The sequence below is a fragment of the Scyliorhinus torazame genome, chromosome 9 (assembly GCF_047496885.1).
Source record: "Scyliorhinus torazame isolate Kashiwa2021f chromosome 9, sScyTor2.1, whole genome shotgun sequence".
In the NCBI taxonomy this organism is placed as follows: Eukaryota; Metazoa; Chordata; class Chondrichthyes; order Carcharhiniformes; family Scyliorhinidae; genus Scyliorhinus; species Scyliorhinus torazame.
The window spans coordinates 23848044-23874199 of record NC_092715.1 but is presented as its reverse complement, the minus strand read 5'-3'; the positions used below and the strand labels follow the sequence as shown (position 1 = coordinate 23874199).

The following is a 26156-nucleotide window of genomic DNA, read 5'->3' as shown; positions in this document are numbered from 1 at the left end:
TACCCGAACAGGCGCCAGAATGTGGCGACTAGGGGCTTTTCACAGAAACTTCATTGCAGTGTTAATGTAAGCCTACTTGTGAGACCAATAAAGGTTATAAGCCCATGTTCCCAGAGAATGAGGGGCTGGTTTAGCACACTGGGCTAAATCGCTGGCTTTTAAAGCAGACCCAGGCAGGCCAGCAGCACGGTTCGATTCCTGTACCAGCCTCCCCGAACAGGCGCCGGAATGTGGCGAGTAGGGGCTTTTCACAGTAATTTCATTGCAGCCTACTTGTGACAATAAGCGATTTTCATTTTTCATTTTTTCCAATTAGCCTGGGTGTCTGGATTACTATTCCAGTGAGATTACCACTATACGGCTGTCTCCCCTCACTGTTGCTTCTGCACACCTGTTCTTTTACACAAATCACTTCTTCAACCTCATGGGAGTTAATATCTGGGAATTCCGTACCTAACAGTACTATGGGAGCACCATCACCATTAAGGAGAACGATAACGAGAAGGCTCAATAGTAACTTCCCTCAGCAATAGGATGCCAGAGACGCACACGTCTCAAGAACAGGAGTCACAAGTGTGTCCAGTCCACACGAAACAAACAGAAACTCCGTGTCTGCATGGCTCTCTCAGTTGCCTGTCTCAGAGACTTGAACAGGTTTCAGACTGTCGAAGAAAGGAAAGACCAGTGAGAACAGTTTTTTTTCAGAAACCTTACCCTGCTGGTTTGCAACACTTTAACAGTGACTACACTGACAAAGTTATTCACTGCAAAGTGCTTTGGAGCTTCCCGAGATTGTGAAAGCCGTTGGCGGTGCGCAAGTTATTTGAAAGATCTAAAATAAGATCTAGCAAGAGAAAAAAAAAGCAATTACCCTCCCACTGACGTTGCTCTTCAAATATTGTAACATTTTGTACTGCACATTCTCACACCCAATGTCAGCGAGGAGCTGCCCCCCCCCCTCCCTGCCCCACCCACCTGCAAACCGAGAGGACCGAAATAGCAAAGTTTGAGCTTTTATTAAAAGAAACGTTAGTATACAGTCTGGAGACAGCATTTTAAATCATCAATTAATTTCAAATTGATCATTACATCAACAAAGACTTTATTTTTTTTTAAAACCTTGTTGTCTGGCGAACTCGGATTGAACAGCAGGGATGAGTGCTAAACTTGTGAAGCTTGGTTAGACCACACTTAAGAGTGGTGTGCAGAGCTCACGTCACAACATCAGCAAAAAAGGATATTGCATTAGAGCAGGTGTAAAAATGATCAACAAGGATAAGCTCAGAACTGAAGTTAGAAAGGGCAGCACGGTGGCACAGTGGTTAGCACTGCTGCGTCATGGCACCGAGGTCCCAGGTTCGATCCCGGCCCTGGGTCACTGTCCGTGTGGAGTTTGCACATTCTCCCCGTGTTTGCGTGGGTTTCGCCCCCACAACCCAAAAGAAGTGCAGGGTACGTGGATTGGCCACGCTAAATTGCCCCTTAATTGGAAAAATTAATTGGGTACTCGAAATTTCACCAAAAAAAATGTTTTTAAAAGAACTGAAGTTATAACTAACAGTAAAGACTGAACAGGCTGGGGTTCTTTTCTCTACAGTAGAATGGACAGGAGGTGGTATGGTGGTAATGTCACTGGACTAGTAACCCAGAGGCCCAGGCTAATGTGCTGGAGACATGGGTTCAAAACCCCACCGTGGCGGCTGGGAGTAAGGCTGACCATGGCATGAAAGCGGTCATAAAAACCCACCTGGTTCACTCGTGTCCTTTAGGGAAGGAAATCTGCCGTCCTTACCTGGTCGGCCTATATGCAACTCCAGAATAGGTTACTTCTGTTCCTACTAGGGCGGCACGGCAGCACAGTGGGTTATCACTGTTGCTACACAGCGCCAGGATCCCATGTTCGATTCCGGCTTGGGTGACTGTCTGTGCGGAGTCTGCACGTTCTCCCTGTGTCTGCCAGGTTCTCCCGGGTTTCCTCCGGGTGCTCCGGTTTCCTCCCACAGTCCAAAGACGTGCAGGTTAGGTGGACTGGCCATGCTAAATTGCCCTTAGTGTCCAAAAAGGTTAGGTGGGAATGGGGATAGGGTGGAAGTGCGGACTTAAGTAGGGTGCTCCTTCCAAGGGCCGGTGCAGACCCAATGGGCCGAATGGCCTCCTTCTACAATGTAAATTATATTATAATAAAGCTGCCGGCTGCATGAAAACACAGCAGTTAAAATTCTGGTTTAGAGCGGCACAGTGGTTAACACTGTTGCCTCACGGTGCCGAGGTACCAGGTTCAACGCCACCCCTGGGTCACTGTCCGTGTGGAGTTTGCACGTTCTCCCAGTGCCTGCGTGCGTCTCGCCCCCCACAACCCAAAACGATGCAGGGTAGGTGGATTGGCCACACTAAATTTTTCTTTTTAAATTTAGAGTACCCAATTCATTTTTTCCAATTAAGGGGCAATTTAGCGTGGCCAATCCACGTACCCTGCACACCTTTGGGTTGTGGGGGCGAAACCCACACAAACACGGGGAGAATGTGCAAACTCCACACGGACAGTGACCCAGAGCCGGGATCGAACCTGGGACCTCAGCGCCGTGAGGCCGCAGTGCTAACCCACTGCGCCACCGTGCTGCCCTGGCCACACTAAATTGCCCCTTAATTGGGAAAAAAATTAAATAATTGGATACTCTAAATTTATTTCTTTTTTTAAATTCCTGTTTGACCATGGGGAAAGCTACAGAGGTATTTACCAAATAAAAGGCTTCAACTAAAACTTCACCTCAAATTCTCTCTGCAGGGCGGAGCAGGAGAGCAGGGGGATTTCACAGAATTTACAGTGCAGAAGGAGGCCATTCGGCCCATCGAGTCTGCACCGGCTCTTGGAAAGAGCACCCTACCTAAGGTCAACACCTCCACCCTATCCCCATAATCCAGTAACCCCACCCAACACGAAGGACAATTTTGGACACCAAGGGCAATTTATCATGGCCAATCCACCTAACCTGCACATCTTTGGACTGTGGGAGGAAACCGGAGCACCCGGAGGAAACCCACGCACACACGGGGAGGATGTGCAGACTCCGCACAAACAGTGACCCAAGCCGGAATCGAACCTGGGACCCTGGAGCTGTGAAGCAATTGTGCTATCCACAATGCTCGAGATAGCGGGAGCATGTCCCACCTTTTGAAGTCCCCCTCCATCTGCTCTACCAGCCGAGATAGATTAAGCTTGTGGAGGGCATCCCACTTTCGAGCCACCTGTATCCCTAGGTACCGAAAGCTCTTCTCTACCAATTTCAGCGGAAGCTCTCCCAGCCCCTTTTCCTGCCCCTTAGCTTGGATCGCGAACATCTCGCTTATCTTCTCGTTTAGTTTGTACCCCGAGAAATTGCCAAAGTCATTCAGAATCTGCATGACCTCCCCCATCCCCTCTAGTGGGTCCGAAATATACAGGAGCAGATCACCCCCATAAAGCGAGACCCCATGCTCCTCCCCCCCCCCCCCCCCCCGGAACCAACCCCCGCCAGTTCTTTGAAGTCCGCAGCGCTATAGCCAGCGGCTCTATCACAAGGGCGAATAATAATGGGGAGAGGGGGCACCCCTGCCTTGTCCCCCGGTGGAGCCTAAAGTATTCAGACCTCGCCCTGTTCGTGCACACACCTGCCACCAGGGCCTGGTAGAGTAGCTGGACCCAACCTATGAACCCCTCACCGAATCCGAACCTTCTTGGCGCTTCCCACAGGTACTCCCATTCCACCCGGCCAAAGGCTTTCTCCGCGTCCATTGCCGCCACCACTTCTGCCTGTGAGGCAGCAGTCTTAACCACTGTGCCACCATACCACCCACGGGAAAGTGGATGAGATTCTGTGTTAGTGAGGGGTAAACATCAGTCATCATATTGGTAAAGCTTGTAAAACATGAAAAGGTGAAAGTCATTTGATGACACCCAGCAGCTCAGGGAGCATTAGGGACTGGTCATAGCAAATGACCCCACGTCAAGAAAATTAGACAGAGAGTGGCATTTGCATAGCTTCTTTCCACAATCCCAGGATGTCCAAAAGGGATTTACAGACAAGGAAATACTTTTTGAAATGTGGATGCTGTTGCATAATAGAAACTGCGGCAGGCCATTACATTTCTATTCATTCATTCATTATCAGGTTGGGCCAGCATTTCTTGCTCATCCCTAATTGTCCTCGGGAGGGTGGTGGTGATCCCCCCTTCGTGAACCTCTGCACAGCAAGATTCCACAAACACGTGATAATGACCGAGTGTTGATCGAAGGACGAATGTTGGTCCTGGACACAAGGGACACGTCCGCTGCTCGTCTCCAAAAAGAGTACTGCGGTAACCTTACCACAAGAAAGGCAATCGGAACGCGCTGTAAAAGTTAAATCTTCTTTACTCCAGAAAACATTGAGATAATAATAGTTTGGGCTTCAGACACCAGCCGCAGCTAAACACAACTGTACACCAGCTACTCGTGGCTGGATTGAAAACGCGAGCAAGCCGGGTAATCCCAACACCACTCGCGCATGCACACTTTTGTTAAAATAGGAAGATGCTTATTAAAACACTATAACACTACTCCCTCCACAACAACCATCAGAACACACACTGCACTGTAAATGCTATAAGATAATATACACGGCGCAACTAATACGTCAAGTCTGTCAGGAGCTTTGTGACGGTGTTGTGATCTGCGTGGAACTACTGGTGATTCAGACAACGCTGGTGGAAGTCTTGGTTCAGCTGAGCTGGACTCGAGGGCACATAAATTAGCGAGAGAAAGTCCTTCAAACCTCTCCTGGAGTAGTGTCCACTGGATGCCTCCGAGCAAAAGGAACCACTTCCTGTCAAATTTCCACAGCAGCATTTCCTCCTGCCATGAGATCCGGGAACGTCTCCGCCTCACAGTCGTGGCGCAGACGAATGCGAGCCTGGTGTCTGTGACCGACCCTTCCGTTAGTATCACCACTATTATACTGGATTACTTTGGTTCAAAATAACTCCAGGCAGCCATCATTGGATTACCGCCGAAATTCTTGACGTAGGCACAGTCATCCGGACTGAAATGCCTCTCCTTCGCATCGCAGTCCTGCCCCTCCGGCATTTCCGGAGCCCATCCCACTCTCACTTTGACATTTGGATGTGGCAGATCCAGGTGAGACTCTGGCTTCCTACACATCACCATTTCCGCCAGTGAAAGTCCTGTTGTCGTTTGCGGCGTGATACGTTATGTTATGTCATGTGAGAGTACCTTTAAGAAATGGGTGTTTAAGAAACGTACCTTTAAGAAATGGGTGTTTATTAGTGATGTCAGAGTGTGGATGGAGCTGGGCTGTCTGTCAGCTTTTTACTTTCGTTTTAGGCTGTTTGCTGCAGGGTGCGTTTTAGTTTCGTTTTCAGTGTTGGAGCTGAAGCCAGACAGAGCAGGTATACTGTTGATCTCTCTGCCATGAAAAGACTATCTCTTGATCATTTGGTTAATTCAGAATTACAAATGTTTTCAGTAGTGAATGTAAACCTGATGTGCTTCTATTAAAAGGTGTTTCTTCTGTCTTCTGGATGTTGTTTGGGAAGTTATTAAGGATGACTTAGTGTTGTATTCTTTGGGGGTTGTATTTGAATTGATGGTTGCTAAGGTGTTCACTGTATGTTTTAAAAGGGTTAACTTGAGTTCATAAAATAAACACTGTTTTGCTTTAAAAATTACTTTTCCATTTCTGCTGTACCACACCTCTAAAGTGCAACATTCCAATTAGTTGTCTCATTTATGTTAAGTATCCAATAATTGACACTGATATGTAAAGAGGCTTCAGGTAGCCTTTGGGTCAGGTGATGTGAAGATAGAATTTTGTGCAGAGTCTGTTAAGGTGAAATAAAGGTGTTTGTAACAAGGAGAAGAACCTTTGACTCTTTATACAACAGCAGCTAAACGTCTAACAAGTTACTAAACAAGAACCACAAAGGTTTAGTTCCCAAGGCACTGTCGGCCATTCTCTTCCCTCCTTCATTCAGTCCATGAACAGCTCGCTCGGCTAAGCCATTCGATGCTGGATGAACAGGAGCCCGTGGCGTATTCCATTTGTTTTGCACAAACCCTTGGAACAGATCACTCGCAAACCTTGTCCCGTTATCAGAAACAAGAAACTCTGGTACGCCATGAGTCACAGAAACTTGGCGGGGTTTCTCTATTGCAATGGAAGTTGTAATGTTGCTCATGATGTGTCACGTCTAACCACTTAGAATTCACATCCACGATGACCCATAAAATGCCCTGCGAAGTCTATGTGAAGTCTAGACTAGGGACGGTCGGGCCCCCCTCACGGAAGGAGTGGTGCCATCTTTTGGTTTATTTGTACACGCAGAACCAGATTCCACCTTGTTCTCCGAGTCCTGACCCATTATTGGCCACCAAACATAAGACCTTGCTAAACGTTTCATTCGGGAGGCACCCAATAGGTCCCATGGATTTCATCTACAACTTGCAAATGACCAGCGGTGGAACGATTACACTGAACTCCCAAAGAACACAACCATTCCGCACACAAGCTCATTCTTGCGCTTCCGATACGATCTCAGTTGCTCATTGTGAACAACTGGAGGCCAACCCTGTATGAGGAACCTTCTCACCCAGGACTACACAGGATCCCTGTCCACCCACTCTTTCATCTTTTCGGTATTCACAGGACAATTTGAAAGTCGTTCAAGCAAGAAAATGGTCTCTGGAGGAAAAACTGGGCTGGATTCTCTGATTTTGACGCCACGTCCGGAGGATCCGTGGCATTTTACGTGGGAAAAATCAGCGGCGCCCCAGCACCTATCCTCCGACCGGTGCCATGTAAAACGCCCGGCCTCCACGAAGTTAACGGCCGAGGAAATGCCGAGTCCGTGCCGCACATGCGCATGGCAACAACCTGCAGCGGTACAACATGGCGCCGGCCATGCGCGGACCCGACCTGCCAGATAGTGCCCCCCTGGACACCCCCCTCACCACGCCCATGGCCCCCCCCACCCAGCTCTCGCAGAAACCCCACCCCCTGGCCAGCAGCACGGCTCGCGCCCGACTTTGGCAGCGCTGGACACAGTCCGCAGCCCCCACGCCAGGTTCCCGACCGCTGAGACCATGAGTGAGTCAATCGCGCGGTCGGGCACGCGACCCACCGGTGGTGGGGCATCAGGGGAGGGCCTTCAGGTGACGTCCTGAGGCCATCCCAACGACATGCAGCTCGCGCCGCGATAATGCCGTTTAGGAGGGGGGGGGGGGGGGGGAGAATGCGAAAAACAGGCGGCGTACCCGATTCGGTGGTAAAAATGGATTCCCCACCCGATCGACGATTACGAAATTGGCGTCGGGAAATGGAGAACCCCGCCCACTGTCTTGGCCGGCATGTCCGGGAAGGGAAGATGACTCGAGTCTGCATTTGCATTATCCTTCCCTGCCTTGTATACAATGACGCGGTAGGCTGGCAATGTGAGAGCCCAGCGCTGTAATCTTGCCGAGGCCATGGGACGAATGCATCTGGGCTCACTCAGTTCGTGGTCTGTACATGCGGGAAACAAAACGGCCATAAAAAAAGGTGCCGATGAAACCTGTTGACGGTGAAAACGATGGGGAGACCTTCCTCGTCTAGCTGGAAATATCCCTTCCCAGCTGTTCTCAGCGTGCTTGATGCAAATCCAATGGGTTTTTCTGATCGTCTTCCATCAGATGAGAGAGCACTGCCTTGACGCCGAAGGCAAGGCCTCACAGGAGAGAATGAGCTCTCTGTCCTGATCAAAGTGACAGACCCTGCAGTGTGATTCTATGACCCAGATATTCCACACTCTGTGCCTGGAAGATGCATTCGCAACGCTTCAGACACAGACCTGCGTCTGAAAATCTCCAACACTTGTTTGGACTGTGACACTAATAAAGATTATTATTAGTACAATTGAATCCCCGACCAGTATAGCCCTGATATTCTTCCTCCTCCCCTCTTGTGCAGCAGACCCACCCATGGTGCCATGAAGTTGGCTGCCACTGACTTCCCCGACACAGCCATCTCCCCCAACAGTATCCAAAATGGTGTGTCTGTTAGAAAGGGGGATGGATGCAGGGGACTCTTGCACTACCTGCCTTCTTCTACTCCGCCTGGTGGTCACCCATGCTCTTTGTGCCTGTTGAATCTTGACCTGCGGCGTGACTACCTCCCTGAACGTCCTATGCCCGACCCGCTCAGCATCGCGGATACCCCACGACGAATCCACCCTTGGCTCCAGCTCCAAAATGCAGTTAGCCAGTGGCTGTAGTTGGACACACTTCCTGCCCACGTGGTCACCCAGAGACAACTGAAGCTTCCATGATTTGCCACATCGTACAGGAGGAGCATATCACGGGTGCAAGGTGTCATACATGTTTACAGCATGGAAACAGGCCCTTCAGCCCAGCTTGTCCATGCCGCCCAGTTTCTATCACTGCCATGACTAACCTTAAGCCCCTCTTTTAACAAAAAATTAGGCAACATAATACTAATTATTTATATCGCTAATGCTAACTTTACTTCCCTTACCCTACTTTGTTTACTTCAATTACTTTATTATAATGACCCTGATTTACACTTATTTGTGTTGTTTATCAGTTATTGCCCACCTCAAAAAAAAAGAACAAACACTTTTTCTCCTCATGACTGTTTCACTGTGACGCTGACTGTGAGGTAAATAAGAACAGGAATCGGACCTTATGAAACTCAACTGCGCCCCGCTCCTGCCCGGACTGAGACTGAGCTCCGCACTCAGACTTTTCAGCTTCACCTCCTCCCAGTTTCACCCAACTCCCTGTTGTTCACCCAACTCCAAAAGCACTCTCGTTCAGCCATCTCCAACAACCCCTTGACATTCAATGGCATGATCATCACTGGATCCCCAACTATCAACATCCTGGGGTTATCACGGGCCAGAAGCTGAACTGGACTAGCCATAAAAATACTGTGGCTACAAGAGCAGGTCAGAGGCTAGAAAGCCTGTCCACTACCCACAAGACACATATCAGGAGTGTGATGGAATATTCTCCACTTGCCTGGATGAGTGCAGCTCCAACAACACAAAAAACAACACAACCATCCGAGGACAAAGCATACCGCTTGATTGGCATTATCTCCACAAACTCCACCACTTTGTGGGCAGCACGGTGGCATTGTGGATAGCACAATTGCTTCACAGCTTCAGGGTCCCAGGTTCGATTCCCGGCTTGGGTCACTGTCTGTGGACGGAGTCTGCACATTCTCCCCGTGTGTGCGTGGGTTTCCTCCGGGTACTCCGGTTTCCTCCCACAGTCCAAAGATGTGCGGGTTAGGTGGATTGGCCATGATAAATTGCCCATAGTGTCCAAAATTGCCCTTAGCGTTGAGTGGGGTTACTGGGTTATGGGGATAGGGTGGAGGTGTGGACCTTGGGTAGGGTGCTCTTTCCAAGAGCCGGTGCAGACTCGATGGGCCGAATGGCCTCCTTCGGCACTGTAAATTCTATGATTCTAACAAACCGTGGTAGCAGTGTGCACTGCAGTAACTCATCAAGGTTCCTTAGGCAGCACCTTAAAAACCCACGACCACTACCATCTAAAAGGACAAGGGCAGCAGATACCTGGGAACCCCACCACCTGTAGGTTCCCCTCCAAGTCACTCACCACCCTGACTTGGAAACATAGTCACCGTTCCTTCACTGTCGCTGGATCAAATCCTGGAACACCCTCCTTAACAGCACTGGGGGTGTACCTACACCTCAGGGCCTGCAACAGATCACGAAGGCAACTCACCACAACCTCCTGGAGGGCAATTAGGGATGGACAATAAATGCTGAAGCCTAGCCTGAAGCCCACATCCTGCAAGCGAATCTTAAAAAGCCCTGCTTGGCAAGTTTATATTCGATTCGCCTTTATAATTTCAGGGTGCTGGGGAAAGTCCTTCCACTAACCCCCCCGCCCACCCCACTCTGCAACTGCGGAGCAGGATTCTTCATGTCCACCCAAAAGGGCGATGATTTAAAAAGTCCTCAAGGCTCTAGAAAACCAAGGCTGCTGAAATGTATCTACGCAAAAGCAAATTTTTGTATTATTTTCTTTCTGTTTTGACCATGAGTCAATGACTTATCCAATATAACTTTCACACTTCAATCTTCCCCACGCCCACCGTCGTTCTGGGGTGGAGGTGTCTCAACAAAGGCGCAAGAGGGACTAGTGCGGAGTTCTGGGAGCGCTGACAGAAACTATTCGAGTCTCCTGTGTGCACTGCCCTCTCCTCGTTGAAGGCACGCCTTAAAAGCTACCTCTCTGACTAAGCGTTTCATTGTCTGAGCCCAGATCCCTTCAGGTGGCACCGTGCCAAATATTAGTCTGCCAACATTATAATGTGGATGTTATTTGCTACGTCAATGCGCTTTCCGATACAAGTTGTTATTGTTGTTCCAACAAAGCATTAGGCTTGAAGGTGCCAGCTGTGGCTCAGTGAGCAGCACTTGCGATGCTGAATCAGTGGGTCACGGGATCAAGTCCAGTGATTCAGGCCACATGATCTAGCCTTTCTTGGGCACTCCGTCAAAAGCTCCTAGAAATCTCTATCGAATCTCCTCTGAGCCTATCGACTCCCGTGTTAAAGGAATCCGGAGGTTGAGGCCTCGATGACTAACACAACTTGTAAAGGTGGGGAAAGACATTAGGAATGTGCAAGCGGCCAGAGTTGGAGGAAGGTGGAGACCCTCCGTCTTCTTCGAAAATGTTAAGGCATTAACTTCCCTATTTTCCATTAGCCTCGTCCAACAACCAGGCGAGGGAGCAATCTTCAGAAGGAGCCAAAGACATGTTTTGGGACTGATGTTAGGATAGTCGAGTAGCACACTGAAGGGCTCGTTGAATGGTCTGCCCCCATGAGGGCTGTGAAGATAACAAACCTCAGGATAATTGAAGCAAAAGTACGATGCTGTGATTTGGCGCCAGGTTGAAGGGGATGCAAGGGTGTGAGGAGAGAAATCGAGGCTGTAGGTCCTTTCTGAATGGTTGGACGGCCAAATGGGGTCCTTGCTATTGCGCGTGTCAAATTCCCCCAAACGTTTCGGATTGAAGAGTAATAGTCGAGGGGCCAGTACGACCGAATGAAGAACCATCCCACGGACCTCGACTCGCTCTGGAGTGTCCAAGGCAAGCGCTGGATATTAAGAGCAGCAGAATCTCGTGGCAGCTTGCCAGGCCACCACTGCACAAAACTAAAACAAACCAAAACTTTGGGAGGCTTCTGTTCTCCAAGATGAGGAATGGAACCGTGCCAAAGCAGAACAAAAATCTGGGCTTTCTGTTTTGCCGCAGAGAGACACAGACAACTGAGCTGAGACCATCCAGCCGCCCACACAGCTCTCCAAATCAAACTGATATGATCTCCAATCAATTAATTTATCACATCAGTAGAATTCATGCAAAGGACACCCAGTATCTTGAAACAACCACAAGAAAATAAATTAAAGCAGCTTCTCAGTTTTCACAGTGAAAACAGCGCGGGAGCTGAGTGAGCCGGGACAGTGAAAACAGCGCGGGAGCTGAGTGTGCCGGGACTTTGAAAACAGCGCGGGAGCTGAGTGAGCCGGGACTCTGAAAACAGCGCAGGAGCGGAGTGTGCCGGGACTTTGAAAACAGCGCGGGAGCTGAGTGTGCCGGGACTTTGAAAACAGCGCGAGAGGTGAGTGAGCCGGGACTTTGAAAACAGCGCGGGAGATTTAAAAAGCGCGGGAGCTGCGAGTCGGAGCGGAGATTTTAAAAGATCGCGGCCTAGTTTCGGGAGCCGTTCGGAGGAGGAGGAGCAGTCTCTGTCAGGGAGAGAACCTGAGAACATCTAAGACACTCAGAGGGGTAAGAAGGTAAATAAGTGATTTTTACTCATTTTTACTTTTATACCTTTTTCAAATTGTGTGTTTTGTTCAGTGCTTTGTGCTATGGTTCCTCAATCAATGGCAGCCAAGGCTCAGCTGGGAACACTCGTCTCGGAGTCAGAACGTTAGTCAGGCTCAACCCTGCTCTGGAGATTTGAGCATAAAATCAAGGCCGACAACCCCAGTGCAGTACTGAGGGCATGCTGCACTGTCAGAGGTGCTGGGCTCGATGTACCCAAATGGGAACAGAGTCCCATAGCGTGTGCGATTAGCCGGGTGTTTCCCGGCGCTCGCAGCGCTAAAACACAGCATGCTATCGAACGGCCGGTCAGGGGCCTCAGCGTGGAATGCGTGGTCGAGGCTGCACTTAGCCGCCGGGACTTTGAAAACAGCACGGGAGCTGAGTGAGCCGGGACTCTGAAAACAGCGCGGGAGCTGAGTGAGCCGGGACAGTGAAAACAGCGCGGGAGCTGAGTGAGCCGGGACTCTGAAAACAGCGCGGGAGCTGAGTGAGCCGGGACAGTGAAAACAGCGCGGGAGCTGAGTGAGCCGGGACAGTGAAAACAGCGCGGGAGATTTAAAAAGCGCGGGAGATTTAAAAAGCGCGGGAGCTGCGAGTTGGAGCGGAGATTTTAAAAGATCGCGGCCTAGTTTCAGGAGCCGTTCGGAGGAGGAGGAGCAGTCTCTGTCAGGGAGAGAACCTGAGAACATCTAAGACACTCAGAGGGTAAGAAGGTAAGTAAGTGATTTTTACTCATTTTTACTTTTATACCTTTTTCAAATTGTGTGTGTCGGGGGGAAACTGAAGTGACATCACAGAAAAGCTGTGGCCTGAGTGGCTGGTTGGGAATCTACACTAAATTTAAAAAATTAAGCATTGGTAACTAATTAAACATAATTACTTAATTATAATTTAGAGGGATATCTAAGCCAGAGATCGGAGAGTACTATATTTAGCTTTCGCATTTCTATTAGAAATCTAGTGCTAGGAAACAGATAGTTAACAGTAACTTTGAAATTTTTTTAAAAATATATATATATTTTTTTAAATTATATTTTAATTTTAATTAATTGACGCAATGTCAGTTAGAGGGGTGCAGTGCTCTAACTGTGAGATGTGGCAGGTCCGGGAGGCTTCCAGCGTCCCGGATGGCTTCATCTGCAGAAAGTGCACCCAACTGCAGCTCCTCACAGACCGCATGGTTCGGTTGGAGCAGCAATTGGATGCACTTAGGAGCATGCAGGTGGCGGAAAGCGTCATAGATCACAGTTATGTAAATATGGTCACACCCAAGGTGCAGGCAGAGAAATGGGTGACCACCAGAAAGGGCAGGCAGTCAGTGCAGGAATCCCCTGTGGTTGTCCCCCTCTCGAACAGGTATACCCCTTTGGATACTGTCGGGGGGATAGCCTATCCGGGGAAAACAGCAGCAGCCAGAGCAGTGGCACCACGGCTGGCTCTGATGTTCAGAAGGGAGGGTCATAGCGCAGAAGAATAATAGTAATAGGGGACTCTATAGTCAGGGGCACAGATAGGCGCTTCTGTGGACGTGAAAGAGACTCCAGGATGGTATGTTGCCTCTCTGGTGCCAGGGTCCAGGATGTCTCCGAACGGGTAGAGGGCATCCTGAAGGGGGAGGGCAAACAGGCAGAGGTCGTTGTACATATTGGTACTAACGACATAGGCAGGAAGGGGCATGAGGTCCTGCAGCAGGAGTTCAGGGAGCTAGGCAGAAAGTTAAAAGACAGGACCTCGAGGGTTGTAATCTCGGGATTACTCCCTGTGCCACGTGCCAGTGAGGCTAGAAATAGGAAGATAGAGCAGCTAAACACGTGGCTAAACAGCTGGTGTAGGAGGGAGGGTTTCCATTATCTGGACCACTGGGAGCTCTTCCGGGGCAGGTGTGACCTGTATAAGAAGGACGGGTTGCATCTAAACCGGAGAGGCATAAATATCCTGGCCGCGAGGTTTGCTAGTGTCACACGGGAGGGTTTAAACTAGTATGGCAGGGGGGTGGGCACGGGAGCAATAGGTCAGAAGGTGAGAGCATTGAGGGAGAACTAGGGAATAGGGACAGTGTGGCTCTGAGGCAGAGCAGACAGGGAGAAGTTGCTGAACACAGCGGGTCTGGTGGCCTGAAGTGCATATGTTTTAATGCAAGAAGTATTACGGGTAAGGCAGATGAACTTAGAGCTTGGATTAGTACTTGGAACTATGATGTTGTTGCCATTACAGAGACCTGGTTGAGGGAAGGGCAGGATTGGCAGCTAAACGTTCCAGGATTTAGATGTTTCAGGCGGGATAGAGGGGGATGTAAAAGGGGAGGCGGAGTTGCGCTACTGGTTCGGGAGAATATCACAGCTGTACTGCGGGAGGACACCTCAGAGGGCAGTGAGGCTATATGGGTAGAGATCAGGAATAAGAAGGGTGCAGTCACAATGTTGGGGGTTTACTACAGGCCTCCCAACAGCCAGCGGGAGATAGAGGAGCAGATAGGTAGACAGATTTTGGAAAAGAGTAAAAACAACAGGGTTGTGGTGATGGGAGACTCCAACTTCCCCAATATTGACTGGGACTCACTTAGTGCCAGGGGCTTAGACGGGGCGGAGTTTGTAAGGAGCATCCAGGAGGGCTTCTTAAAACAATATGTAGACAGTCCAACTAGGGAAGGGGCAGTACTGGACCTGGTATTGGGGAATGAGCCCGGCCAGGTGGTAGATGTTTCAGTAGGGGAGCATTTCGGTAACAGTGACCACAATTCAGTAAGTTTTAAAGTACTGGTGGACAAGGATAAGAGTGGTCCTAGGGAACCTTGGATGACGAGAGATATTGTAGGCCTCGTCAAAAAGAAAAAGGAGGCATTTGTCAGGGCAAAAAGGCTGGGAACAGACGAAGCCTGCGTGGAATATAAGGAAAGTAGGAAGGAACTTAAGCAAGGAGTCAGGAGGGCTAGAAGGGGTCACGAAAAGTCATTGGCAAATAGGGTTAAGGAAAATCCCAAGGCTTTTTACACGTACATAAAAAGCAAGAGGGTAGCCAGGGAAAGGGTTGGCCCACTGAAGGATAGGCAAGGGAATCTATGTGTGGAGCCAGAGGAAATGGGCGAGGTACTAAATGAATACTTTGCATCAGTATTCACCAAAGAGAAGAAATTGGTAGATGTTGAGTCTGGAGAAGGGTGTGTAGATAGCCTGGGTCACATTGAGATCCAAAAAGACGAGGTGTTGGGTGTCTTAAAAAATATTAAGGTAGATAAGTCCCCAGGGCCTGATGGGATCTACCCCAGAATACTGAAGGAGGCTGGAGAGGAAATTGCTGAGGCCTTGACAGAAATCTTTGGATCCTCGCTGTCTTCAGGGGATGTCCTGGAGGAATGGAGAATAGCCAATGTTGTTCCTCTGTTTAAGAAGGTAGCAAGGATAATCCCGGGAACTACAGGCCGGTGAGCCTTACTTCAGTGGTAGGGAAATTACTGGAGAGAATTCTTCGAGACAGGATCTACTCCCATTTGGAAGCAAATGGACGTATTAGTGAGAGGCAGCACGGTTTTGTGAAGGGAAGGTCGTGTCTCACTAACTTGATAGAGTTTTTCGAGGAGGTCACTAAGATGATCGATGCAGGTAGGGCAGTGGATGTTGTCTATATGGACTTCAGTAAGGCCTTTGACAAGGTCCCTCATGGTAGACTAGTACAAAAGGTGAAGTCACACGGGATCAGGGGTGAGCTGGCAAGGTGGATACAGAACTGGCTAGGCCATAGAAGGCTGAGAGTAGCAATGGAAGGATGCTTTTCTAATTGGAGGGCTGTGACCAGTGGTGTTCCACAGGGATCAGTGCTGGGACCTTTGCTCTTTGTAGTATATATAAATGATTTGGAGGAAAATGTAACTGGTCTGATTAGTAAGTTTGCAGACGACACAAAGGTTGGTGGAATTGCGGATAGCGATGAGGACTGTCGGAGGATACAGCAGGATTTAGATTGTTTGGAGACTTGGGCGGAGAGATGGCAGATGGAGTTTAATCCGGACAAATGTGAGGTAATGCATTTTGGAAGGTCTAATGCAGGTAGGGAATATACAGTGAATGGTAGAACCCTCAAGAGTATTGAAAGTCAAAGAGATCTAGGAGTACAGGTCCACAGGTCATTGAAAGGGGCAACACAGGTGGAGAAGGTAGTCAAGAAGGCATACGGCATGCTTGCCATCATTGGCCGGGGCATTGAGTATAAGAATTGGCAAGTCATGTTACAGCTGTATAGAACCTTAGTTAGGCCACACTTGGAGTATAGTGTTCAATTCTGGTCGCCACACTACCAGAAGGATGTGGAGGCTTTAGAGAGGGTGCAGAAGAGATTTACCAGAATGTTGCCTGGTATGGAGGGCATTAGCTATGAGGAGCGGTTGAATAAACTCGGTTTGTTCTCACTGGAACGAAGAAGGTTGAGGGGAGACCTGATAGAGGTATACAAAATTATGAGGGGCATAGACAGAGTGGATAGTCAGAGGCTTTCCCCCAGGGTAGAGGGGTCAATTACTAGGGGGCGTAGGTTTAAGGTGAGAGGGGCAAGGTTTAGAGGAGATGTACGAGGCAAGTTTTTTTACACAGAGGGTAGTGGGTGCCTGGAACTTGCTGTCGAAGGAAGTGGTGGAAGCAGGGACGATAGTGACATAGAATTCATAGAATTTACAGTGCAGAAGGAGGCCATTCGGCCCATCGAGTCTGCACCGGCTCTTGGAAAGAGCACCATACCCAAGGTCCACAACTCCATTCTATCCTCATAACCCAGTAACCCAACCCAACACTAAGGGCAATTTTGGACATTATGGGCAATTTATCATGGCCAATCCACCTAACCCGCACATCTTTGGACTGTGGGAGGAAACCGGAGCACCCGGAGGAAACCCACGCACACACGGGGAGGATGTGCAGACTCCGCACAGACAATGACCCAGCGGGGAATCGAACCTGGGACCCTGGAGCTGTGAAGCATTTGTGCTATCCACAATGCTACCGTGCTCCCCTTTCAGGGGCATCTTGACAAATACATGAATAGGATGGGAATAGAGGGATACGGACCCAGGAAGTGTAGAAGATTGTAGTTTAGTCGGGCAGCATGGTCGGCATGGGCTTGGAGGGCCGAAGGGCCTGTTCCTGTGCTGTACTTTTCTTTGTTCTTTGTTTGTTCTTTGTTCTCACCATGGCCAACACTTACAGCACGGATAACCATCTCCCACCAAGTCTCTCATTGGCCAAACTCTTTGGCAGAAAAATAACACAGGAAATAGGCCAACCTCCCCCACTCTCATCCCAACAACATGTCTCTCCTTTTGTTTATCTGGATTCCCCTTAAATGCATTTATTGCAAAGCTTCCACTGCTTCACTTTGTAGCTATACCGTAACCAGGGTGAAAGCAAAGCATTGTAAAAGGAGTCTGCCAAACAGTAAATGTCAATCCTTTGCGTGGTTCAGCGGTAGTCACACAGAATACAGCACAGAAAAATACCATTAGGCCCCGGCAGTCCATGCCACTGTTTATGCCGCCTTCCACATAACCCTCTGATCCCTTCTCCCTCTATGCTTCTCTGGCTTAAATGCTCACTTCAAACACTTCCTGTGATAGCGAGATCCACATTACTCACCGAGAGTGATGAGAGCATTTCTTCTGCATTCCCTATTGGATTTCTTTGTGACTTTTATCTTGCATTGCTCTTTTTTTCCTATTAAGGGGCAATTTAAGAGCTTTGCTCTTCCCCAAAGTGGAAATACCCTGTCTCCTTTATAAATCTTCCATAGTATTAAAGATCTCCATTAGGTCATCCCCTCAGCCTTCGCTGTAAGGGTACGAGGACCAGTCCGAGAGGAGAGCAATCCTCGCCTCGCACGTATGATTATTATAAATCCTTTACCACCCTCTCCAGTGCCTCCACATTTTTTTTTGTATAATAGTGTCTAGAACTGCACGCGGTACTCCAAGTGACCGTAACGGTGGTTAGCATTGTTGCCTCACAGCTCCAGGGACCCGGGTTTGATTCCCGGCTTGGGTCACTGTCTATGCTGAGTCTGCACCTTCTCCCCGTGTCTGCGTGGGTTTCACCCCCACAACTCTAAAGATGTGATCAGGTGGATTGGCCACGCTAAATTGCCCCTTAATAGGAAAAAAAAAAAAAATTGGTATTCTAAATTTTTTCAAATGTTTTTTTTAAGGTGACTGGGTTACGGGGAGAGGGTGGAGGTGTGGGCTTAAGTAGGGTGCTCTTTCAAGGGTCAGTGCAGACTCAATGGGCCGAACGGCCTCCTTCTACACTGTAAATTCTATGATCTATGAATAATAATCTTTATTATTGTCACAAGTAGGCTTACATTAACACTGCAATTAAGTTACTGTGAAAAGCCCCTAGTCACCACACTCCGGCGCCTGTCCAGGTACACTGAGGGAGAATTCAGAATGTCCAATTCCCCTAACAGCACGTCTTCCTTGTGGGAGGAAACCTGAGCACCCGGAGGAAACCCACACAGACACGGGGAGAACATGCAGACTCCACACAGACAGTGACCCGAGCTGGGAATCGAACCTGGGACTCTGGTGCTGTGAAGCAACAGTGCTAACCACTGTGCTATCGTGCCACCCAATTTAAGGGAGAAAGGAAGATGCTGATAAGGTGAAGTCTGCTGGGAGGAGGCTTGTGCCAAACATAAACATCGGCATAGACCTGTTGGACAGAATGGCCTGTACTGTATTGTTAATACTCTGTTCAGCCCTTTGTGCCAGCAATGCCACAAATGAACAATGGCCAGCCTTACATCATATTGTTCCTCGACTTCCAAAACGGGACGGTAAAAAGTTCCACACAATATAGGCTGTTGGCCAAACAGAGCTGGAAATTCAGGTTAGACCTTGGGCAGGGCTAGGATTACTAGGAAACAGGAAACCTTTGAGTAGTCATGCCGGATGAGTGAAGGGAGACCGTTCGGAGTATCTCACGCTGCTTGCGGGATCTTGCTGTGTGCAAATTAGCTTCGACATTTCCTTAAATTACAGAATTGTTACGGTGCAGAAGGGGGCCATTTGGTCATGCAAACATCGTGAGTAAGCGCCACTCCCTTGCCTTTCCCCCGTACCCCTGCACATTGTCAAGAGGGCATTAATTGGATGATTACGTGAATAGAAACAGAGGGACTAGACTTAAACGGCCTTCATCGCTGCAAAATGTTTCAAAATGGTCAGAAAAGCTCATTTGAATGCAAGTATGCAAGTTTCCTCTTTGTGTGGGCAGGGCCCGAGGCTGCTTCTAATTTACACCAATGAGTCAGATGCAGAAAAAGGGGTAGCACTTGCAGGTGCGACCAGCCTAGTAGAGTCAGTGGAATCAAAGGAGACAGTCCAGAAACGGCAGTACGGGCAGCCAAAACAGTGCAGAAGGAGGCCATTAGGCCCATCGAGTCTGCACCGGCCCACTTAAGCCCTCACTTCCACCCAATCGCCGTAACCCAATAACCCTTCCTAACCTTTTCGGACACTAAGGGCAATTTATCATGGCCAATCCACCTAACCTGCGCGTCTTTGGACTGTGGGAGGAAACCGGAGCACCCGGAGGAAACCCACGCAGACACGGGGAGAACGTGCAGACTCCGCACAGACAGTGACCCAGCAGGGAATCGAACCTGGGACCCTGACGCAGTAAAGCCACAGTGCTAACCACTATGCTACGGTGCTGACCAAATGTAGGTGAGTAGAAAGAATGACAGAGGAGATTTAGTGCAAACAGAGGAGATTCAGTCCAAACAAGTGTAAAGTCGGACAGAAATAAAGAAAAATAGGCAAGACAGGCATTGGAATAGTCACTGAGGACGAAGAAACAGAGCCTAAACTTTCAGTAGGACTTTCCTGAACGAGGGAACACTCTAACCTCTGACATATTCATAAACCTAAGTGCCCCATCCCCCACCCGCACCTCGCCACATCTAACCTCAGGAAGCCTCTACCATGCACCCTACAAACAACGTCATGACTACAGGAAGCATTTAATTAACATACAACCAGATACCATCTGCCAGGAAATCTAGAAAGGAAAGTCTAATGTCTTCAAGGCCCCACAGCTCCTTGCTGACCCCACTGCGCACCACTGCCCCCACCCACCTACGGACCCAAATCTAAATATACCCTCAGGCAAGGGAGGGACGTTGGGGTGGGGTGAAAGGGGGGTGGGGGGGGGGGGGGGGGGGGGTTGAAAAGACATGGGAAAATTAAATGAAAGCAGTTTTACAAACACTAATTGAGTTGAGAGGCATCAAGTAGCCTGGATTAGTCATGTGGAGTCGGACGTCCAATACTTTTCACTGTACCTCAGTACACGTGACGCTAAATCAAATCCAAACATCACTCAGGGTGCTGCATAACCCTGGCCACAAACAACTCTCCGCTCAGAGAACCATCACAGACAGAAATGATCACAGGACAACTTCCACAGGAAGGTAGCACAAAATAGTTAATGAAGTACTTTTGAAGTGCCCTTACAGTTGTCATAGAGGCCATGTGGCAATCATGTTGCACACAGTAGGATCCCTTAAGCAGCAACAAGATACATGGCCAGATTATCTGTGTTTTGTTTTTCCCCCCAAAAAAGTGAAGTTAGTTGAGAGATAAATATGGTGCTGAATCTTTCAGCAATAAATCCAACCAGAGCTGATGATCCTCTCTTCGGATAATCATAGAATTTACAGTGCCGAAGGAGGCCATTCGGCCCATCGAGTCTGCACCGGCTCTTGGAAAGAGCACCCTACCCAAGCCCACACCTCCACCCTGTCCCCATAACTCAGTAACCTCACCCAACACTAAGGGCAATTTTGGACGCTAATGGCAATTTAGCATGGCCAATCCACCTAACCTGCACATCTTTGGACTGTGGGAGGAACCGGAGCACCCGGAGGGAACCCACGCACACACGGGGAGAACGTGCAGACTCCGCACAGACAGTGACCCAAGCCGGAAATCAAACCTGGGACCCTGGAGCTGCGAAGCAATTTTGCTAACCACTATGCTACCGTGCTGCCCATATAATGCAGGTGACAAACTTGTGACAACTAGGGAGACACTGAATTCTGCTCCCAGATAGAAATATATTTGAAAGCGAAGCAAGAATTGACCAATATTTCAGAACACCAGAACGCGGTCCAGAAGTGGGGCTGCACAGTGGTTAGCACTGCTGCCTCACGGCGCCATGAACCAGGGTCTGAATCGGACCCCGGGTCACTGTCCGTGTGGAGTTTGCACATTCTCCCCGTGTCTGCGTGGGTCTCACGCCCCCACAGCCTAAAAGATGTGCAGGGTAGATGGATTGGCCACGCTAAATTGCCCCTTAATTGGGAAACATTTTCAACGAAGAACTCAGTCCAGAGGTTAGGGGAGGAGCGAGAGCGGGCCAGAGCGAGCGCGAGACAGAGAGAACATGAGAGAGATAGCGCGCAAGAGAGATAGCCCGAGCCCAAGAGAGAGAAGCCAGAGGCTGCCGAGGTCTGGGGAGAAACACCTGAGCTGTTGGTGGGAATACGGGGGCTGGAAAGAGGGAGAGAGGCCAGAGGTTGGGGGTGAGTGGGGAGGTGGTGCTTTGGGACACCTGGACATTGCAAAAGAAATATCAAATGCAAGTCTGTATTTTTGAAGGGTCACATTATCACAATGACCAATTAAATGCTTTAGAAAACAGCTTGATTAAATGTTACTGACCATTATTCAAAAGGAACAATAATTATATATTCAGCAGAATTGTGACCAGGCTTAAGGTGGTACATTGGCACCAATAAACTGCGACTATATTAAACACAACTCTTCAGCAAGACTCAGATCACTCACTGAAAAGTACTCGTGCCACAACCTAAAACCTTGTCTTACACTGGGAAAACCACTCTCCCCCATACAACCTGATACAAGTGTACAACTGGGTGTTTACCAAAAAATACAAGCAAACGCTGGAGAAAAATATCCCGCCCCGTTTAATTCCCTGTTACCTGCGACTGAAACTCTCCTGGTAAAATTGCAGATTATGTTACTCTGATTTTTCATCACTGAAGAACCAGACCTAAAAGTTAACCTTACTCGTTTGGATCCGACTGTGCATTTCCTGATTGATGATCCAACTATGCTTATGCAGTCAGGCGCTTGTTAACAAGCCCAATATTCAGTGGGCAGGTAGATAATCTCTCGATTGTAATTTAAGCTCGAGTTAGAGGCTGTATTTTCAATCTTTGTAACAACCCTGCGGCGGGTTTATAGCTGGCAGTTTACATGGGTTGATAGACAGCAAGGAGAGGTTGGGGTGGGGGGGAGGTTATAACATTGAGCACCACTATGGCAGTGCTGTGGTCCATCACCCACCCAACCTCCGTCAGGCAGCCTGCTTGCCAGTTGGCCAAAGAATAGCGACTTAAGCATCTCCTCCTGCCACTGGCATTTTACCCTTGGCGGGAGCTGTCTACACGACATCGCAAGGCCACCAGGTGAATCTTAACGGGCTGTTCAGGCATCCTGTGTCAAAAGGGGCATCTCCACCCCCCCCCCCCCCAACCAAGCCCCCATGTTTTCCTCCCAAGACCCCGACTACCATCCTGACAGGCACAGCCCCTCTCACCTTTTTCAGCAGGGACGACCACCAGCCCTGGCAAAAAATCCAGGTTCAGCTTCAATTTCAGGTTCACGGTGTCTCCTCTTCTGGGACTGCCCGCAGTACCAGCTGCGGCCACCACCCCTAGTGGTACTGCTGAGACTAGAGAGCTGCCTGCCTGAAGCACTCTCAGAATTGGGAGTTCCAGGGCAGCATGGTGGTGCAGTGGGTTAACGGCGCCGAGGTCCCAGGTTCGATCCTGGCTCTGGGTTACTGTCCGTGCGGAGTTTGCACATTCTCCCCGTGTCTGCGTTGGGTTTCGGCCCCACAACCCAAAAGATGTGCAGGGTAGGTGGATTGGCCACGCTAAATTGCCCCTTAATTGGAAAAAATGAATTGGGTACTCGAAATTTAAGGAGACCCACTCGGAGTCAATTCACGGCCCAAAATGGTTGCGGGGTAACCATGCTCCAAGCAGAAGCGAGCTTGTCCCAGCTCTTCCTGCGGGGAAGGAGGGGAGGCACGACCATTGCTTTGGTGTACAATCGGCCAATCAAGCCACTCTGTCACATCAAAAACCATGATCATCAGTTCAAGGCCAACTTAGCACCATCTTCTCAGGGCAACGATGAGGGTGTGTAACAAAGGTCAGTCTAGCCAGTGACACCCACATCCCAGAGAATGAATAACAGATTAATTAACCCCCCCCCGCCAGCCAGGAAGAAGGAGGCTGTGCTTCAGGCTGGCGCGAAACCTTAAGCTTACTGTGGTCGATGGCCTCACCTCATCACCGAGCCAGAGCTGACCACAAACTTTCTGCAGAGTTGCACAGAATTCACACCACAGAAAGAGGCCCAACTGGCCTATGCTAGTGTTTTTGCTCCACATGAGCCTCCTCCTGCCCATCATCCATTTAAGCCAATCAGCATACCATCCAATCCTTTACCCCGCAGCTACCTATCCATCTTCCCCTTAACTGCACCTATATTATTCACCTTGACCACACTCAGTGGTAGTTAGTTCCACATTCTCACCTCCCAGGGTAGAGGTTTCCCCTGAATCTTCTGATGGATTCATCTCAGTGACGATCTTCATCTTGGACTACCACCCCCCCCACCCACCCCCTCCAACAAATGGAAACATTTTCTCTACGACCATCCTAATGAACTTCCTCGTGGGAGCTTCAAAGGATCTAAGACAAAAGACTAGTCCACCCTTCTCTTCCCATAGACTCCAACCGACTAACTGTGTAGGTCCAGCATTTGATGTGTTTATTACCAGTTAAAGGTTGAGATGGACTCAAAGGTACGATTTAGCATGGCCAATCCACCTAACCTGCACATCTTTGGACTTTGGGAGGAAACCAGAGAACCCAGAGGAAACCCACGCAGACACGGGGAGAACGTGCAGACTCCGCACAGTCACCCAATGTCGGAATTGAACCCAGATCCCTGGCATTGTGAGGCAGCAGTACTAACCACTGTGCCACCACACTGCCCATTGATGAAGACACAATGCTCCCCCAGACAGACGCAAAACAAATTCAGAACTCTTTTCCGTAAACTGCAACTGATGTTACACCAATTGTCAATTTTTTCCCCAATAAAGGGGCAATTTAGCGTGGCTAATCCCCCTACCCTGCACATCTTTGGGTTTGTGGGGGTGAGACCCATGCAGACACGGGGAGAATGTGTGATGCACGATCAATGACCACTAAAGCGAGGTTGTTGTCCAACTGAAGGCTTTAATAAGCTAGATGTTGCCCCAGCAGCTCAGGTACAGAATGAGGGCTGCTGGTTCTTATACCCCACCTATCAGGGCGGAACTATTATACTCTCTAGCCAATAGCAAGCATACAGGTTCTACCAATGGTACTTTAGCCTCTCGGGTACCATAATACCTATAATAGCACATTCACCCCCTGTTAAAAAAAGTCCGGCGGAGGTGGTGGCCAGAAACTACAAAACATAACATGGTATAATTAGTTATGGAGGTACCGTAATACCTCCGTACAGTGTTTAGTAACTATTTACAAGTCTGGTAGCTGTGTACATTTGGTGTTTTATATTTCGAGATTACAGTTAAAATGAAGCAATCAGTTGATCGGGGGCCCAGAGCTTAGCCAGTGAACATAGAGCATAGAATAAAGAACTGTACAGCACAGTACAGGCCCTTCGGCCCACGATGTTATGCCGAACTAGTCTGAAACTAAGATCAAATCAGCCTACTCCCAATCATTCTAGTGCACTCCATATGCCTATCCAATAGCCGCTTGAAAGTTCCTAAAGTGTCCGACTCCACTACATAGCTGGGAGTGCGTTCCATGCCCCAACCACTCTCTGAGTAAAGAACCTACGTCTGACATCAGTGTCAGTTATAAGGGAGCTACATTTTAGCATCTACCCCCTGGGAAAGATGTGGAAATTGAAAAAAATACACCCAGACTTATTCCTCCTGATCATTATACAGCAACCTTCTGTACAATCAGCTGCAATGTCCCAGCTACCATCCAGATCGAGTGTGCTACTAAATCTCGCCGTCAGGGGCTATACGCGAACAATATACACAGAGGCAAGTACGAGATACCAGAGAACCGTACCCCAATACAATGCCAACCGTTCCAGAGGAGGGAGCACCAGGGGGAAGGCAACTGATAAGACAAACTCCGGCAAAGACAAAAAAAGAACAAACTTGCATTTATATAGCACCTTTCCCAACCTCAAAGCAATTTAAGCCAATCATATATTCTTACAGTAGAGGAAAAGACCATTGTGTCAATGGGAGTTCTTTAAAAGAGCTATCCATTCCCCCGAATCCCCCCCAGCTATTTCCCCACAACCATGCAAATTTCTGGTCTGCGAGGATCCATCCAATTCCCTTTAGGAACTGGCTGCTGAATTTGCTTCCACTACAATGCAGAACTTTCAAATGCAGTCGTTGCTGTCATGTCAGGAACATTGCAGCAGCCTGCGAACAGCAGCAAGAAAATGAATGTGCCATCTTTTATCGTGATGAGGGATCGCCAGGGGACCAAGGAGCGCTTTGGCCATGGGACCTCGGATGTCCACTCGGAAGGACAAGCATGGTTCGACAGACTTGGTTTAAAACATCGCATCCAAAAGACAGCACCTCCGACAGTGCAGCACTCCATCAGCACTGAGCCTGGGAGTGTCAGCCTGCATTGTATACACTCTGGCCTCTGGAGCAGGCCTTGGACCCGGAGCCATCTGATTCAGAGACAGGAGTACTAACCGGATGAGCTACAGCTGGCACCCGAAGGAGAAATACATTAAGATTTATGGTGTCTGGCATTAGACTCTGGACTGTGCTGGAAATATTGATCAGGGTTGATTATGTACCAGCTCTCTGTAGTCTCTCGGGGCTCCATTAGTAACCACTCTGAAACAATTTGTCAAGAAAGGGAGGGGGGGCTGGATCTCCCAACCTTGGAAAGGGGGGGGGGGGGGGGGGGGATTAACCAAGAATTCATAATACTCACAATAGAGAAACCAGGAAGCAGGGGTGAAAAATTCTGCCTCACCCAGGCTGGGTTGAAAAGACATATTGAAGTAATGGGGGAATATACCATCCACAAGTGCCCACCTGGAGAGGGCAAGTGGGCACAGGAAGAGGGGGCAATGAGGGCAAGGGTGAAGAACAGGACCCCCCCCCCC

General features: G+C 49.1%; 2 protein-coding genes across 2 annotated transcripts in view; one reads left to right on the top strand and one right to left on the bottom strand.

The window, feature by feature from the left end:
• The window catches only part of LOC140429114 (G protein-coupled receptor kinase 6-like), a 217703-nt gene that overhangs the window by 190943 nt on the left and 604 nt on the right, over positions 1-26156 (bottom strand). The gene's annotated exons all lie outside the window — the stretch shown is intronic.
• The window catches only part of LOC140429116 (vimentin), a 76941-nt gene continuing 62410 nt past the window's right edge, over positions 11626-26156 (top strand). The window contains exon 1 of the mRNA XM_072515701.1: positions 11626-11693. The gene's annotated coding sequence lies outside the window, so the exon portion shown is untranslated. The remainder of the gene's footprint in view (positions 11694-26156) is intronic.